At 40.6% G+C, this 16,065-nt stretch overlaps 1 long non-coding RNA gene across 1 annotated transcript in view; it reads right to left on the bottom strand.

Moving 5' to 3' along the window:
* Positions 1-30: 30 nt before the first annotated feature.
* Positions 31-16,065, bottom strand: part of LOC309844176 — a 66,627-nt gene continuing 50,592 nt past the window's right edge. The window contains exon 3 of the long non-coding RNA XR_014300537.1: positions 31-2,220. This is a non-coding gene — a long non-coding RNA (uncharacterized lncRNA). The remainder of the gene's footprint in view (positions 2,221-16,065) is intronic.

Genomic DNA, 16,065 nt, shown 5'->3' with positions numbered 1-16,065 from the left:
TTAAGTATGTGCTTCGCGTACCACAGAATGCCAAAAAGCGTTTACAAGTAGTGGGTTGAAAGTAGACTTTAACAAACTACATTATACTGACATTATGGATCATAATTTTAAAAATTGGGGGGGGGGGGGTGTCTCCTGGGTGGCTCGGTCAGTTAAGTATCTGCCTTTGGCTCAGGTCATGATCCCTGAGTCCCAGGATTGAGGCCAGCATCAGGCTCCCTGCTCAGTGGGGTGTCTGCTTCTCCCTTTCCCTTTCCCCTCTAAACCTCACCCTGTTCATGCTCTCTCACTCTCTCTCTCTCTCTCAATAAATAAACAAAATTTTAAAAAATTGTTTTGAAATACATGTATGAGACGTTGAGGGGTTGTGGGAAGGCCTCACAACCTTTTTGGTGGCTGGGATCACCAAAGGCAATCAACACTTCTTTATATCTCAAAATAGAACAATTTGGCATAATATACAATTGATTAGCCAGAATCTCCCCCAAAAGTCTTTATTTGTGACAAATATTGGAAACCTTCGATTCAGTTCATAAAATGGTTCTAGTCAACAACAGAACCTATTTCTCAGTTACTGTCCGGTGTGACTTGGTGGTTTGAGCTGAGGTTTCAACAGAGATTGCAGCGGATGTTTGCTGAATGTATAAATTATGAAAGAACTAGAAGCAGTACACCTAGATTAAAAATTCACCTTTTTTTCATTTCTAATCGTGACCTTGGATCACTTACCTTGAGCTTAGGTCTCTACAGCCATAAAATGAAAATTATATGCCATATATACTTTATGGAGTTGTTAGGATGATCAAATGAGATAATATAGTAAGATCATCACATTAAGGTAGTTAAATCTCTTATTTGGGTATGGGAGAATTAGAAATGAGACACCTATTTGAGGAATTATATTAAAATCCTTTATAACAGTCCCATAATCATTCACTCATCAATAGATATAGAATACTGCAGGCATGGTATTAGGTACAGAGAAATTTTGTGATAAAGCCTCAGGAAATAAGATATTTTATATCCATTTTCCCATAGTCTACAAACTACGTAGTCTTTGATATAGCATACAGTTGATTGCATTTTCAACATAACCTCTCTCTGTGGTGCCCTTCCATCTTCGAGAGTAAGAGATGAGGTGAGAGTGTCTGTTTTACAAACTGCCTAGTGATTTTCAAAAATCAAAGTTTAATGGTTTTTTTGTTTGTATGTTTGTTTTTAGAGTCATGAAATAGGTGTGAATGTCAAAACTGCCCAACCAAAATGTTACCCCCTCCAGGACCTCACAACCAAAATGTCACCTCCTCTTAGAGGCACCCTCTTTCTCTCTGGTCTCTAAGAGTTCAGTAATGTTTTCCCATCTGCCTGGATCACTGTCTCCTGACCTCCCTGCCCCAGTTCACTCGGCTCCCGATCTAAACTCTGGCGAGCTCTTCAGTCATTCCCTGTCCTGAACGCTTCTCCATCCTCACTCCCTCTTGTCCCCAGTCTGGATAAAAGTCTTTCTCACCCTTAGAATGGGGTGTTCAGTGAAGTCAAGTTTTTTTTTTTTTCTTTACTGGAAATACATCCTCTCAAAGTGTTAGTGGAAACATTAATTCATCTTGGGAGCAGATTCTTTTGCTTTAGGAAAATCACCAGAATACTCTCATAAATGTAATAACTACTTACTGTTCTAGAGAAAGATACTAAGTCACCATTAATCTGAAAGCTAGTATTTCAGACAAACACACTAAATGCACCATTGATCAATGTACATTTTTCTGTCTTTGGCATAAATATACCCTTGCAGAGACAGAGACAGATAAAATTTTTTTCCTAAATATGGATTTAGTCTTATGCCTGAAAATTGCCCCCCTCCCATTGGGAGGTTCGAATGTCCTTTACATAGAAGTTTTCCCACAGATCAGTTTAGAAGAGTCGGGAGCCAGATCTGACCTTCTCTTAGCTTCATGCTGCAGTCATGTCCCACAAGGGTCTTGTAAGAGTGTGACCACGGCTAACTGCTGGCCACCCACACCTGGGTTCTTTTAATTACATAAACCAGACTTTGAAGTATGTCTTTGAAAGTGGTACTCTCGCCTTGCTGACCTCCTAAGGCTAAAGAGCACCTGGTGGATGAGGTCGAAGGAACCAGATGTTTCCACAGTCAGTCATTCTAGGGTGGAAGATGAGGTGGGCCCGGGCATGGACTGGAAGATGGCAGACTTCTTCCTGGTTCTAGAAAAAGAAGAAGGTTAAGTGTAAGAACTCCACAACCCGAAGATGCCTGGGGGACCTGCCATGTCTCCAACACACAGTATTAATTTATTTGTATTTAATACTAATGGAAGATCCTAAAAGTAGCAAGTAACTTTTAGGGGCAGCTGAGTTGCAAGTACTTTCTGAATGGTGCTTCAGTTATACCTGAGCCTTCAGTTAAATCTTAAGTGTGATGGTAGGTTTGGCTGTGCTTTAGGAATTAAGGAAGAACTCAGAGTACAGCAGGTGTGAAATGAAAAAGAGCCAACAGCAGCGTGGGAAGATGTTTACAGAACTTCAAAAAATCAGTTGTAGGATCTGGAGCTACAACATCTAGATCAGGATGGCTGGTCAGCTGATCAGTGAGTACCTGAACAGACGACAGGACATGGAAATGTTCCTCAGGGATTTAAAGATATTATTCAAGAAAGGAAAGAATCCAGTAAAAGAACAAATTTCTCACAATTCGCTCTCAGATCTATTGTTATTATTTTGGGGAGTGTTGATGCAAATGCATGTGCCTTTTAAAGGTTAAAAGAATTTGGATTCCATTTTCAAATTTGCTTTGTCTTTTCTACAAAACCATCAGGTTGTTGGTAATAAGGACTGTGTCTTCTTTATCTTTGCATCATCACAGTTTCTGGAACAGTGTCTAGAACACAGCAGTTGCCCAAAAATGTCTGCTGAATACACATGGATAACGTCTTTTACAAAATGGTCTTCAACTTGATGATTGACTCGAGTCAATAGTCTTATTTAAAACTGGTTATGAGGGGCGCCTGGGTGGCTCAGTGGGTTAGGCCTCTGCCTTTGGCTCAGGTCATGATCTCAGGGACCTGGGATCAAGCCCCGCATTGGGCTCTCTGCTCAGCGGGGAGCCTGCTTCCCTCCCTCTCTGTCTGCCTGTCTGCCTACTTGTGGTCTTTCTCTGTCAAATAAATAAATAAAATCTTTAAAAAAAAATAAAACTGGTTATGACAAATACACTGAAATAAAATTAGTAAGATGTCTCGAGCCTCTCTGTTGTAAAGCTATTGCCATATCTTTCAAGTTGGAAAATATGTTGTCAGCACAGATTCCTACAAGAAAATCTGTGCAATCATATTGCCAGATAATCAGGAAACCAGAGGTGACCCGAAGGCCATGTACTTCCTTCACTTTACACATGAGGAAATCAAAGCCTTAAGGAATAAAGTAACTTGCCCAATATCACACACCTCACAAATAATGGAGTAAGGGCTAGACTGTACCTGTTCTGATTCACTATGCTTCTTACTACTATATCATATGCTTCTACTAAATCCTATCATGGGTTCATATTACTCTGAAACAAGAGTTGGTATAGAGATTTTTTTTTAAACCATCATACTTTGCTAAATTTTATAAACATTGCAGATCCTTAAAAGACTGGAAAAGACCTACCCTGGTCTTTTAAAAAGACCTGGTATTTTTTTTTAAATTGCACCAATGATTCTGATTACAGCTCATATTAAAAATCATTGCCTTAAAATAGTCATATTCAATGTCCTTATCCATTTTCCAATCCTTTTGTCCACGTCTCCCAACTTCTCCCTTACACCTTACTCTATGATTAAGTAGGAGACGCAGAATGCAGAGTCCTCATTTTGGGTTTCACTACTGACTAGTGGGAAATTCCTAAATTAGTGAAGTTCAATGCAAAAAATATTTAATTTTACATTAAACACAGAAGACATCACCACTTGTGTGGGACAACACAGTACTGCATTATTTTGGAGAACAGGCTTCCATGGAATTCATGACCAGCAAGAAATATATGATTCATATTTCAGCCACCAGGGAAATCTTTACCTAGAGATACATGTCCCCTTTGTTAAAAGTCTACAAGGAGAAGTAATCTGTATTTTCCTTCATCATTCTTAGCCACACTGCTAAGAATGTTTTTTACTTAACCAATTTAAGCTGCTGTCTTCAGCGGCGATGAAGAACAATGAACAGATTGCCCATTTACTTATCTTTTGTTTCGTTGTGGACTCACGAATTCACAACTTAGCCTTTTTCCCTTCAGGCTCATAATAAACAACTTATCCTGTCATTATGGCCTAAATTGCCCACCATTAAAATTTTTCATTCTTCTCTGAACAGAATAGACCACTGTATGACAAAGTATTTATCTGTGCTTTAACAGATCATTTGAAGGTGAAAAATGCAATGATGTCATCATTTTTAAAATGATTTATTTATTTGAGAGAGCGAGAGTACACATGTGAGTGGGGGCGGGGCGGAGGGAGAGAATCTCTAGAAAACGCCCGGTCGGAGCTTGGAGCCTGACAGGCGGGACTCTCAGTTTCATGACGCATGAGATCACGACCTGAGCCAAACCCAGGAGTCCGAGGCTTAACCCACTGAGCCACCCACATGCCCCTAGCAATGAGGTCATCATTTTAAGTTCTATTACATTCATACTCCAGTACTTCCCATTTTTTCCCTTATCTTTCAGTTTTAAGACACAAAACATAGTCACAGGGTCATAAATCATAATTACCTTGCCTTGTATCTGAAAAAAGCAGAATGCAAACTTAATGCTTTCCTCCTCTGATAATGTCTATAATTTACACATAGCATTAATAAGGCTCTGGGTATAATGCAAATGTACAGATTGCACTCACAATGCCAGAAACATAAGCTTTTCCCAGAGCAAACTGTCACTGAGGCACCAGCTCGGATAACAGAATTAGTCATTAACTCTTCAGGCAGCCTTTACATTTTCTTTATGGAGTATTTCTACGCCCGTCCTAATATTGTGCCATTTTTACCAACTAGTTAAGATTTCATTGTATAAACAGTAGCTGAATATATTCATGTCAAAGATAATCCTTCCTTTAAAAGGTTTCTTTGTCAGGTACTCATTAAAGTAGGTTTCACTTCAAAATGATAGTCACTAATATAGGGCAAACATCTTACCCATTTGGCAGGTTTTTAAAAAATAATTTAATTTTATTAGCACCGTATCAAATCATCAGCCTGTATCAGGTCTCCTGTATTAGTAGTACAAGGATCTGGGTCACGGATGCGCACAACTGGTGGGCTTATGGGGCAAAATCTGTGTTTCATATAAAAACCACAAAACAGGAAACCACAGAAGAGACGGTGTTCGTGGCTACCTCAGAAATCGATCATTGGACACGTCTCCTTGCACATGCTGTACTTCGTAAACGGTGCTTCCGCCTTCTTATATTAATTTCTTCAGAAATTCATTTTGCGATAAATTCCCTAAATAAGAGCTTCTCTCCAGCTGATGTTTACCACTCCAGGCTGCATGAAGCGCTGGCATTTTGCTTCAAGACAGGAGGTGACAGGAATAAACACAGCGCCCGCTACATTTCCTGCAGATCAGAGATGGCAATGTTGTGAGCATTGTCGTGGGTAGCGTGGGTGACACCGAATTGCACGGAAGCGCCCACACCAAGCGCAGCCCTTCAGAAGGCGCAGCAGACACCATTTTGTCTCGTTCTAACGCCGTTCACAATCTCGTTTTTCAGTTGAAGCTTTCAGATGTAGGTTTTTTTTTTAATCTAAACCTGATATAATATATGAATTTTTAGGAGGGCAATTTGGCTTCTAGACAGTGGGAGTGGGAATAGGAAGGTACAAGAATTGGGGTCACAGCTTGTAAATACATCTGAATTCTCTGAAGGAATGAAGTGAGAATAGCCTTTATGTACGGTCACAGGAACACTGATAATCACTAATTAAAGCCAGCATGAGAAGTAAACATCCATTCTTAGATTATCTCATAGGGGAGACCTATGTTTGCCTGGGGGCTGGGTGATGGGGGTGGGAGAGGGGTAGGAGAGGAGTAGATGAACGTGCTCCCTGTCTTTCTGTGGAGTCACATGAGAAACCAGTGCGGACTGCGGTGTAGGAAGCCTTGCCCCGTGAGTGGACCTACAGGGACTGTGGCCCAGCTGTGACAGCAGCACCATGGCTCTATATCAAAGAGACTACAGGGGATGTGGCTTCCTGTGCTTTGTCTGGGGGTGGTGGGAGGTTGTTGTTGTTTTGTTGTTTTGTTGGGAAGCTAAAGCATATGTATGGTTTACATACATGCCAGAGCATTTATGTAAGTCAAAGTTGGCTTTCAACGTTGTAACTTGACATTTTCCCAAATTTAGGTCACCCCTTAAGCCATTTGGGGGTGTATCTTTTAGGATCCCCCCAACCCCAGCAGTGCATTCTTTTTTACAGCCTGAGTACTACCCATCTCCGTTTACCCTTTTAAAGTGTACAATTCAGTGGCATTTAGTACATTCACGATGTTGTACAATGATCACCACAATCTAGTCCAAGAAAATCTTTATCATTCTATGGTTTTTTTTCATTTTCATCTTGAACTTTTTGGTTTTGCTTTGCTTTGTTTTCAAATTTTTACTTAAATTCTATTAAGATGTAGCATAATATTGGTTTCAGGAGTAGAAATTAGTGACTCATCACTTACATATAACTCCCATCACAACAAGCACCCCCATCCCCTGCCCAACATTCTCGTCACTCTAAAAGGAAAGCCCCTACTCATGAAATAGTCCCTGTGCCTCTGACAACCAGTGATCTGCTTTCTATGTCTATGGATTTACCTATTTGGGGTATTTCATACAGATGGAGCCATGCAGTATGTGTCCTTTTGTACCTGACCTCTTTCACTTATAATGCTTTCCGGGGTCACCCATGTTGTAACTGTATCTATTTTGAAGCAACAGGAAGCCATATGGAACCTAGTCTGCTGAATAAGATAGATATATATTATTTGAAAAATGTTTAAGTGATTATAAAGTAATGATACTAATTTTCTTGTGTGTCTCGTGTTTTGTATTTATGTCTTTGACTATATAAGTTCTATCTACACTAAAAAAATGCACACAACTAAATAAACATGACAATACATTATTACCTATACTCAGAGTATAAGTTTTGCTTGGTTATTGTCCAGTAGACTTTTAGAAGGTTCTCTTTGCAGGAGGCAGGGGTTGGTTAAAGGATGTTACACTGAAGATGTTGTACTGGAATTATGACATCTCCTAACGAATAATGTGAGGTATCCATAAATCAGATCTCAGAGGCAAAGCATCCAGGCTTTTTTAGTCTCTCTTTGTAACATCTGACCTGTTTAATTGTTCCCTTTTCTAGTTCTCCTACAAAGGTTAAGTACCTAGTTAATGAAAAAAATTTACTCTAAAATATATATGACCTAATAAACTTAGAAACTAATGGAGACTATAATTTGTTTTATCCTGTTCAGTTAGCCACATATAGTACATCATTGGTTTTTGATGTAGTGTTCAACGATTCATTAGTTGCGTACAACACCCCGTGCTCATCACAACTCGTGCCCTCCTTAATGCCCATCACGTGGCTGGCCCATCCTCCCCAGGGCCCCTCCCCTCTGCAATCTTCCATTTGTTTCCCAGAGTCCGTAGTCTCTCATGGCTTGTCCCTCTCTGATTTCCCTCCCTTCAGTTTTCTCTCCCTGTCCGTGGGCCTCTGTGCTATTCTATATGTTCCACATAGGAGTGAAACCATATCATTGTCTTTCTCTGTGTGACGTATTTCACTCGGCATCATCCCCTCCGGTTCCATCCATGTTGGTGCAGAGGGTGGGTGTTCGTCCTTTCTGACAGCTGTGTAATAGTCCACTGTATGTGTGTTCAACAAATGGTGCTGGGAAAATGGGATAGCTACATACAAAAGAATGAAACTGGACCATTCTCTTACACCATACACAAAGATAAACTTAATTCTATAAAATTAATTGCCTTTTGTGTATGATTTTCTCTCCATCTAAGAAGGAGAGAAAAATATTAAGAGCAGATCTTTCCTAGTGTCCTTAAATCATACCACGTGGACCAGTGTGGTCCTCAAGCTTCCGCGTGTCTAAGAATCACTGGGACATTCATAAATATAGATTCCTAGGACCCAGAGATTCTGATTCAATCTGGTCGAGTATCAGAAATCTACATTTTTTAAAAGATTTATTCATTTATTTATTTGAGAGACCATGTGCACAGGCAGGGGGAGGGGCAAAGGGAGAGGGAGAATCTCAACCAGACTTCCTGCAGAGCACAGACCCCATGGCAGTGCTGGATCTCAGGACCCTGAGATCATGATCTGAGTTGAAACCAAGTGTCGGTCACTCAACCGACTGAGCCACCCAGGCACCCCAGAAATCGATACTTGTGATAACTATCCTAAGTTGGTCGTTCTGGAACTTTAGTGTGCCTCAGAATTGCCCCGAGGGCTTGTTAAACCACAGATTTCTGGACCCCATTCCCAGAGGTTTTGATTTAGTAGGCCTGGAGTGATGCTAAGAATTTACCTAACAAGACCCCAGGTGGTGCTGGTGCATCAGGTTGGGGACCATATTTTGTGAACTATTGTCTTTGGTGTTTTTAAAATAACTGAGCCTTGGCATACCTGGAGACATTCCGGTAAACTAATCACAAGTCTGTAAATCAGGCTAAGCTGTGTGGCAGCCTGTGATAATATAACATCACTTTCACAATGATGGAATAAAATAAAGCTCTGTCCCTAGCTGGGAAGCATCAATACATTCCACAAACAATTTTAATAGGGTACTATTTTAATATAAAAAATCAGTTAAGGACCAAAAACCAATGCATGCAAAACAATGTTTTCTTTTGACGTTCCAGGTATGCATACAGAAATTTTAAAAATTATTGTTGTAGATTTCATTTAAAATAATACATTAAGGAGGGCATGTGTTGTGATGAGCACTAGGTTGCATGTAACTAATGAATCATTGCACACTACGTCAAAAACTAATGATGTACTGCTATATGTTGGCTAACTGAACATAATAATAAAACTTGGAAAATTAAAAATTTAAAAAGAAACTAGAATTTTCTAAAAATGTAAAAAGATAAAATAAAATAAAATAAAACATCGAAAAAACATCTGAAGCTCTAAAAAAGTCACTGTTTAATGGCTTGGTTTTCAGTTAGAAAACTGATTCAGGAGTACAGCCTACTGGATGTTTCTGATATTGCAAAAGAAAAAATGTCATGAAAGTTTTAGCACTAAATATCTTTCTTTTATTGCATTAGTTTCTTTCTATGTTTCTTTATAAGCACAGTAGAATGGAAATCTCACGAACCTTGGAGGGTTCAACATCTTCCTTTGTTTTGTGAGCTTCTTTGCTATGTTATGTTACTTTGAACAAGTTACTCAAGCTTTAGGTTCCCACTCTGTATAACAGGGTATCGTAATAACTACCACCCGGCAGCACAGTTGTGAAAATCAGTGGAACAAAACATTTAAATTCCCAGTACAATGCTGGACTTGTTTTGGAACGTATGGTGTTTATACAGATCCCTGTATACACGTGCACACGTCTGTCACCAAACAGGAAAGCTTTTTTAAAAAATCACTTTCTGATTTTTCTATGTAAGTTCCCCAAACTTAATTCTGCTTCAAAGCAACATTTACCAGAACATGTGGGGACTCCACGTTAGTATTCCTCTGCATTTTGACTTCTGATAGTTCTATGCATTAATGAATTAGGGAAGACTAGGCCTTGGTAAAGTCACACTATTTTTACTGCTATTAAAACTTAACAATGAAGTGAAGCATTCCAGATAAGTAATTTCCTGTACATAAGTTACTTAAGTAGAATCCATACTCAGTGCCTTCAGTCAATTAATTCTTTGATGTTTTCCCTAGGGAAGGACATTCGTAAGCTGGTCTTCACCGAAGATAAGCAGTAAGAAATGACATCCCATTGATGTCCAGGACCCAACTGTGATGTCTCCCGACCCTAGCTGTGCTTAGGAACTCATCACATTTTGAGGTCCCCACACATCCCTTCTGATTCAGAATGTCCTTGGTGATCTCATGTGTGCTTGGGAACTGGCCCATGTATATTTTCTGCTGTAGCCTCCTGGTTAAGAAATCTGGAGATACGGTTCTGTGACCTACAGTAGGGCTCCAGAATGTTTATTAAAATAAGTGAATTCAGGAGATCCTGATGAAAGGTGTCCCAGGGTTATAGAATATAGGAAAAAACCCTACACTGGGAGCATGTAGGAACCAGCAGGAGTTGGTTTTCTGCTCCTGCTTGCTGTAATTACTGGAACAGAATCAAGCAGGGCTTCTACATTCAGTAAGGACTCTCATTAGCCAGGTAGACTGTCAGTTATGATTACTGGGGGCACTCTGGTTCAAGTCAAGTGTCCTTTGGATTCTAGTGTTGCAAACTACTGTGATTTATGAAGCCCTTGTTGCAGAAAGAGATAATTATTGCAGGTGATACTATTCCTGCCTCCTTACCCGCTGCCCCATTATTAGAGTCAGACTGTTCAAGCTAGCTCAGAGTCCAGCACAGAGTATGGCTCAAAGAAGGCATTCAGTAAACAAGTGTTGAATGAATCCTTGTGGAGCTACAGCACCAGCTACATCAAAGATTGGGGTTTATTTGGAAGATATATTTACTTGGCTCGGTATTCATGATCAAGCAGTCTTTCCGAAGTTTGAGTGCCTATCCAATGCAGCTCTACTCCAGATAACTCAGGGATTTGGGGAAGTTTGAGTCCTGGTATGCCCAGAAAAGACTAGCTACGTAAGACAGCTCTTGCTCCCCAACAGTCACTTACGGCAGCTTATCAAAAATCACATTCCTTCAACATTCTTAAAATAAAGTTAGACTAGGGCTTATATGAAGTTCACATGAAGACGAAATTATTTGGGACTCAATGTTTTGAATAATTACATTGAGATTAGACAGGTTCTATTATTAAAGGTCAAGTAAGTAGGATTTCTTTTTATCTCGGGTAATACTTGTTAATGTTCTTGAAGTAATGTGGATTTAATTACACAGGTCACATGAGAGTTCCCTCTTGCTTCTACTCAGTAAATATGGATTCCTTCACATTTTAAAAAATTTTATTTTATTTTTTTGGTGTTCCAAGATTCATTGTTTATGTACCACACCCAGTGCTCCATGCAATACATGCCCTCCTTAATACCCACAACCAGGCTCACCCAACCCCCCACCATTCTCCCCTCCAAAACCCTCTGTTTGTTCCTCAGAGTCCACAGTCTCTCATGATTCCTTCTCTTTTGATGACTCTGTAAAACCTGTAACTGGTAAATGACAGTGCCTTGTCTACCAAGGTCACAATAATATAGAATTATTAACTTTTATTTTCTTCCCCAAGTCAGGAATCTCTGACAAGGATATCACTAAGATAAACCCTAAATTGGGCTCTCCAAGAAACTATATGGAAAAATGAAAAATGAACAAAAAAATAGCTTGATGAAAAAAAAATGGCTTAAATCTGTTGAAAAAAAGGGTTTAATAAATTATCAGCATATCCTCCTATTTACTATGAATTTAAACCATATGCATTCATGACTGCTTTAAATAGATCATTGTTCAAGAAAAAACAATTACAAAGATATTACTTATAGAAGGTTTGTTTCTAATAGAAAATACGCAGATTCAGGCAACCATGGAAATAGAAACTCCTTTCTTTCAAGTCTAGCATGAGAATTGGGTATTATGTTATTCTAGGTTCTTCCTATGCCATCTAGTGGGAGAGTCAAATGGTTTTGTCTGAATTTTGGGTAGATTATTTATCATCATTTCTTTCAACTTTTAATTTGCAGCAAATCAACCACATTACACTGAGTAAATGATGCATGTCAAATTATGGGTTGAAAATGAAACTAAAGCAGACAAAGCAGAGAGTAAGCCCTGCCTTATGTTACAAATAACTTTACGATAGAATATGCTCCCGTTTCCAGCTCATATCCCTAGTGACCCCTATGAGAGATTCTGTGGTTAGAATATGAGCCATTACTGCTGTTGGCAAATCATTATCTTATGGTATGATGATACATTCTAATTTATTCAGCCAAGAATATCCTCAGGACACAATTCCTAGTTGTAAATAGAATACAATGCCTTCACCTGCTGTTTCCTGTCTTACTACTCTTCAGCACCCCCTTCTCTGCATGATGAAATCTTACCCAGCCGTCAAGATTGCTCTGGTATCGTGTCCTCCGCCAAATTTGCCTTTTGTCCCAGGCTACACAGTCTTCCCAGATGAAACAGACGTAAACATGCGGAGGGGCCTGTGGGACTAAGCGCCCCTCTGATTGCATCTAGAGCACTTTGTGCTTATACATCTGTTACCACATTAACTGGTGTTATTATTTTCTCAAATAGAGCTCCTTGAGACAAGGGCTATTTCTTTTTCATCTTTGACTTAAAAAGCCATGAATGAATGAAAGTAAGTACAGAGTCATCATTACGGCTCACTTCTCTCACTCAGTTGGTTGCAGAAGCCACACGCACTGAATTCCCACGGACGGGACTGAAAACAGACGGGGAGCCATGGCGTGTGTGTGAAGGCTCGGTGGGGAGCAGGAACCCAGGAATCAGCAGGAACGGCTCTCGGGGGGTATGTGATGACCTCCCCCCTCTGCCCCTTCTCCTTTCACGCTCAGTCCCCTTCTCTCCTAAGACGGAAGGTCTCACAGGTGGGGACTTGGCTTAATTCCACTGAGGCAGGCTTATGGATGGCAGTGAGAGTCACAGGGATCTCAAGTGCTAATAGTGGCAGTTCGGCTGAAAGAGAAGGAAAAAACTACAGTACTGACTCGAGACCGTCATGTATCTGCACAAAGACTCTCTCTCGAGTTCAGATCCAGCTACCGACACTTCCTAGGGGTTCTCTTTTACTCGCCCCAGATAGGCTCCTCCTGTGACCAATTTGTAAGGAAATGACCACCTCTCTTGAGAGCCAAGGGGACAGTCATCATTAGCCTACAGAGCACCTTCCTATCCAACCCCTCCAGCACTTACAGAGCCCTTCCCTGGAGACACCGTGACTCTGAGTGGACCCACGTTCAGAGGACACAGAGAGGAAAGGAAGCAATAAACAATCTCCAAGAACTATATAGTTATAAAGTGTGTTGTAGCCATACTCCAAATCTAGATCAGTCCAGAGCTACAGAAACTTGTGACTAACATCATCACCTTTACTTCCCAATTGCAAGTACAAAATATACAATCCTTCTCCACCCATCCTCCAACTTGGTAAGAATGAGTAAAGCAATTTAAACCCATGTGAGGTTAAAATGGCCATTTTTCTTGTTGATGAGTTTCATTTTATCAGATGTTTTGGCTGACAGAGGGTAAGCCAAGTTTGTTTGTTTGTTTGTTTGTTTTTATAAACATATATTTTTATCCCCAGGGGTACAGGTCTGTGAATCGCCAGGTTTACACACTTCATAGCACTCACCAAAGCACATACCCTCCCCAATGTCCATAACCCCACCCCCTTCTCCCAAACCCCCTCCCCCCAGCAATCCTCAGTTTGTTTTGTGAGATTAAGAGTCACTTATGGTTTGTCTCCCTCCCAATCCCATCTTGTTTCATTTATTCTTCTCCTACCCACCTAACCCCCCATGTTGCATCACCACTTCCTCGTATCAGGGAGATCAAATGATAGTTGTCTTTCTCCACTTGACTTATTTAGCTAAGCATGATACCCTCTAGTTCCATCCACATCATCACAAATGGCAAGATTTCATTTCTTTTGATGGCTGCATAGTATTCCATTGTGTATATATACCACATCTTCTTTATCCATTCATCTGCTGATGGACACCTAGGTTCTTTCCATAGTTTAAGCCAAGTTTTTTTTTTTTTTTCTGATCATTAATGCTAACTGGAAGGATGGCAATTAAGGGAGGATTTTGAGAGTTCTGGTCTCCAGCTCAGAAACCGCATCACTGTTTTTACAGTGAGTTCAAGACAAACATCTTGCACTACTTGGTTTCTCTCTCCTGTCACACCCGACATCCAGAACATTCACACATCTTGTGAGTTTCATAAAAAAATTTTTTCCAAGTATATCTAATACGTTCACTTCATACCATTCCAGTGCACCAACCAAATCCAAGCCACCATCAGTCCATTAGAACAACCACACTGCCACTATTAGCACTCTTGCTGCCACTCCCTACCACCTCCCACACTACTGTCCACACAGTAGCCCACATGGTCTCAGCAAAGGGTAAGTCATGTGACTTGTATCATTTAAGGTAACAGTCACTACTACAATAAAGAAACCCTCATATTTGTGTAATGTGGACTTTACTTCTCACTCGCCTCATAGTCCCATTTAGGGGATCCTTTAGTCAGGGTTAGGCTAGCGCAGAGCAAAACCTAGTTATTGTCAACACATGAAATTAACATCCATCAAACTGATAGACATCGAAAGAAAAAGTGAGGCAGACACATCTGTTCTTCTGATACGTTTGCTCATAAATCACTCCTGCTCACATTCCAATGGCAAGAATTCATCCATGGCTTCTCTGGATGCAAGGCAACCCTGGCTGGGCAGCTGCTCCCCTAAAACAACTCCAGTGCTCTACAACTCTGATGCGGGCAGCTGCCATCTGTTAAAATATAAGGAAGAGTATATTCATCTGATTACAACTGTCCTAGTGCTTCCTGTCTAACTATACCCAGAGCTTCCAGACCCCCATGATCTGACCCCTTCTACCTCTGTGGTCTCATTGTGCTCTGGCTCCCAAGGCTTTTATTCTGATCCTTACTTATTGCCAACCCCGCATTTGCTGTTCTCTTTATCTAAAAGATTCTTTCTTTAAATCTTCATGTAACTGATTCATTTTCATCATTTACAGAGATAGGTGGTAGGAACCAGGCATTTGCACTTTAAAGGGCACCCTAGGTGACTCTGATGTGGATGGTCGCTGGCCCAAATTCTGAGAAACACCTGGACAGTGGTTGACAATATAAACTCTAAGAACAGAGAAACTTTGTTCATACACTAGTGTATGAAGTCTCTAACCAAGTCTTACACCAAGTCTCTAACTCTGGGCCATTTACTTGGGTTGAATAGCTTAGAGTCCGGCACATAGTAAGTGGCACAAAGGAGTGGTGATAGGTGCATTGGTGCATTGTGCAGTTCTTTAAAAAATAGGGATAGAATTAGACAAAAGGAGATTTGAGCAAGTGAATGTTAAATAAGGAAGTGATGGGACTTTGGGAAAACAGTTCAAATGTGCGTTGTGGGATTGTGGAAGGACGCTACAGAATCTTAAGGAATAGAGTGCTGTCTCATGAGCGGTTTGAGATCCCCATGTCTAAGGTCACTCTGAGCAGTGGTTAGGAAGGTTAGATCTGGAGGGGAGAACCCGACCAAGAGACCAAGTTTTGAATAAATTCTTGCAGTTGGAAGTCGAGCTGGAATGATTTATGTGTCTCTCCTGGGCAAAAGTATCAGAGGAACCGATGTGTCTGCCTCACTTTTCCTTTCCATTTCTATCAGCTGGATGGAGGTTAACTTCCTGTATTAAAGATAACTATTCTTCTGGATAAAAGAAGACCCTATTGTATGAACTGAACAGAGAAAAGGATCAGAGGGAGGAGAAAACTGAAAGAAACAGCAAAAAGGGCTGGTAACGTGAAAACCGGGGAGAACGGATGAAGAGACACACGTGTGATCTCAGTGTGGGCAGAGCCTAATCTCACAGGAGGGCGGTGATTTCTAGCCTAGATTATTCCCGGGAGAAAAAAGGCTGAGGAACTTCAATAGAGGCAGAAAGTGGTACCACACGATCCTCAGAGCAAATGACCCCCTAGAAGCCGGAGTCCCGTGGCCAAGCTTCTGAAGCGATGCTAGTCACAACAAAGGGAAAACGGCGCATTGATGAGGCATCGAGTCAGAAACTGCAATGATCACGTCGGAAACCGTCTTCGGACTTTTCCACGAAGTCTCGATATTCCAGCGGACAGGA

Source organism: Mustela nivalis (genome assembly GCF_964662115.1).
Source record: "Mustela nivalis genome assembly, chromosome: 11".
NCBI classification, from domain to species: domain Eukaryota; kingdom Metazoa; phylum Chordata; class Mammalia; order Carnivora; family Mustelidae; genus Mustela; species Mustela nivalis.
This window is presented reverse-complemented; position numbering and strand designations above follow the sequence as displayed.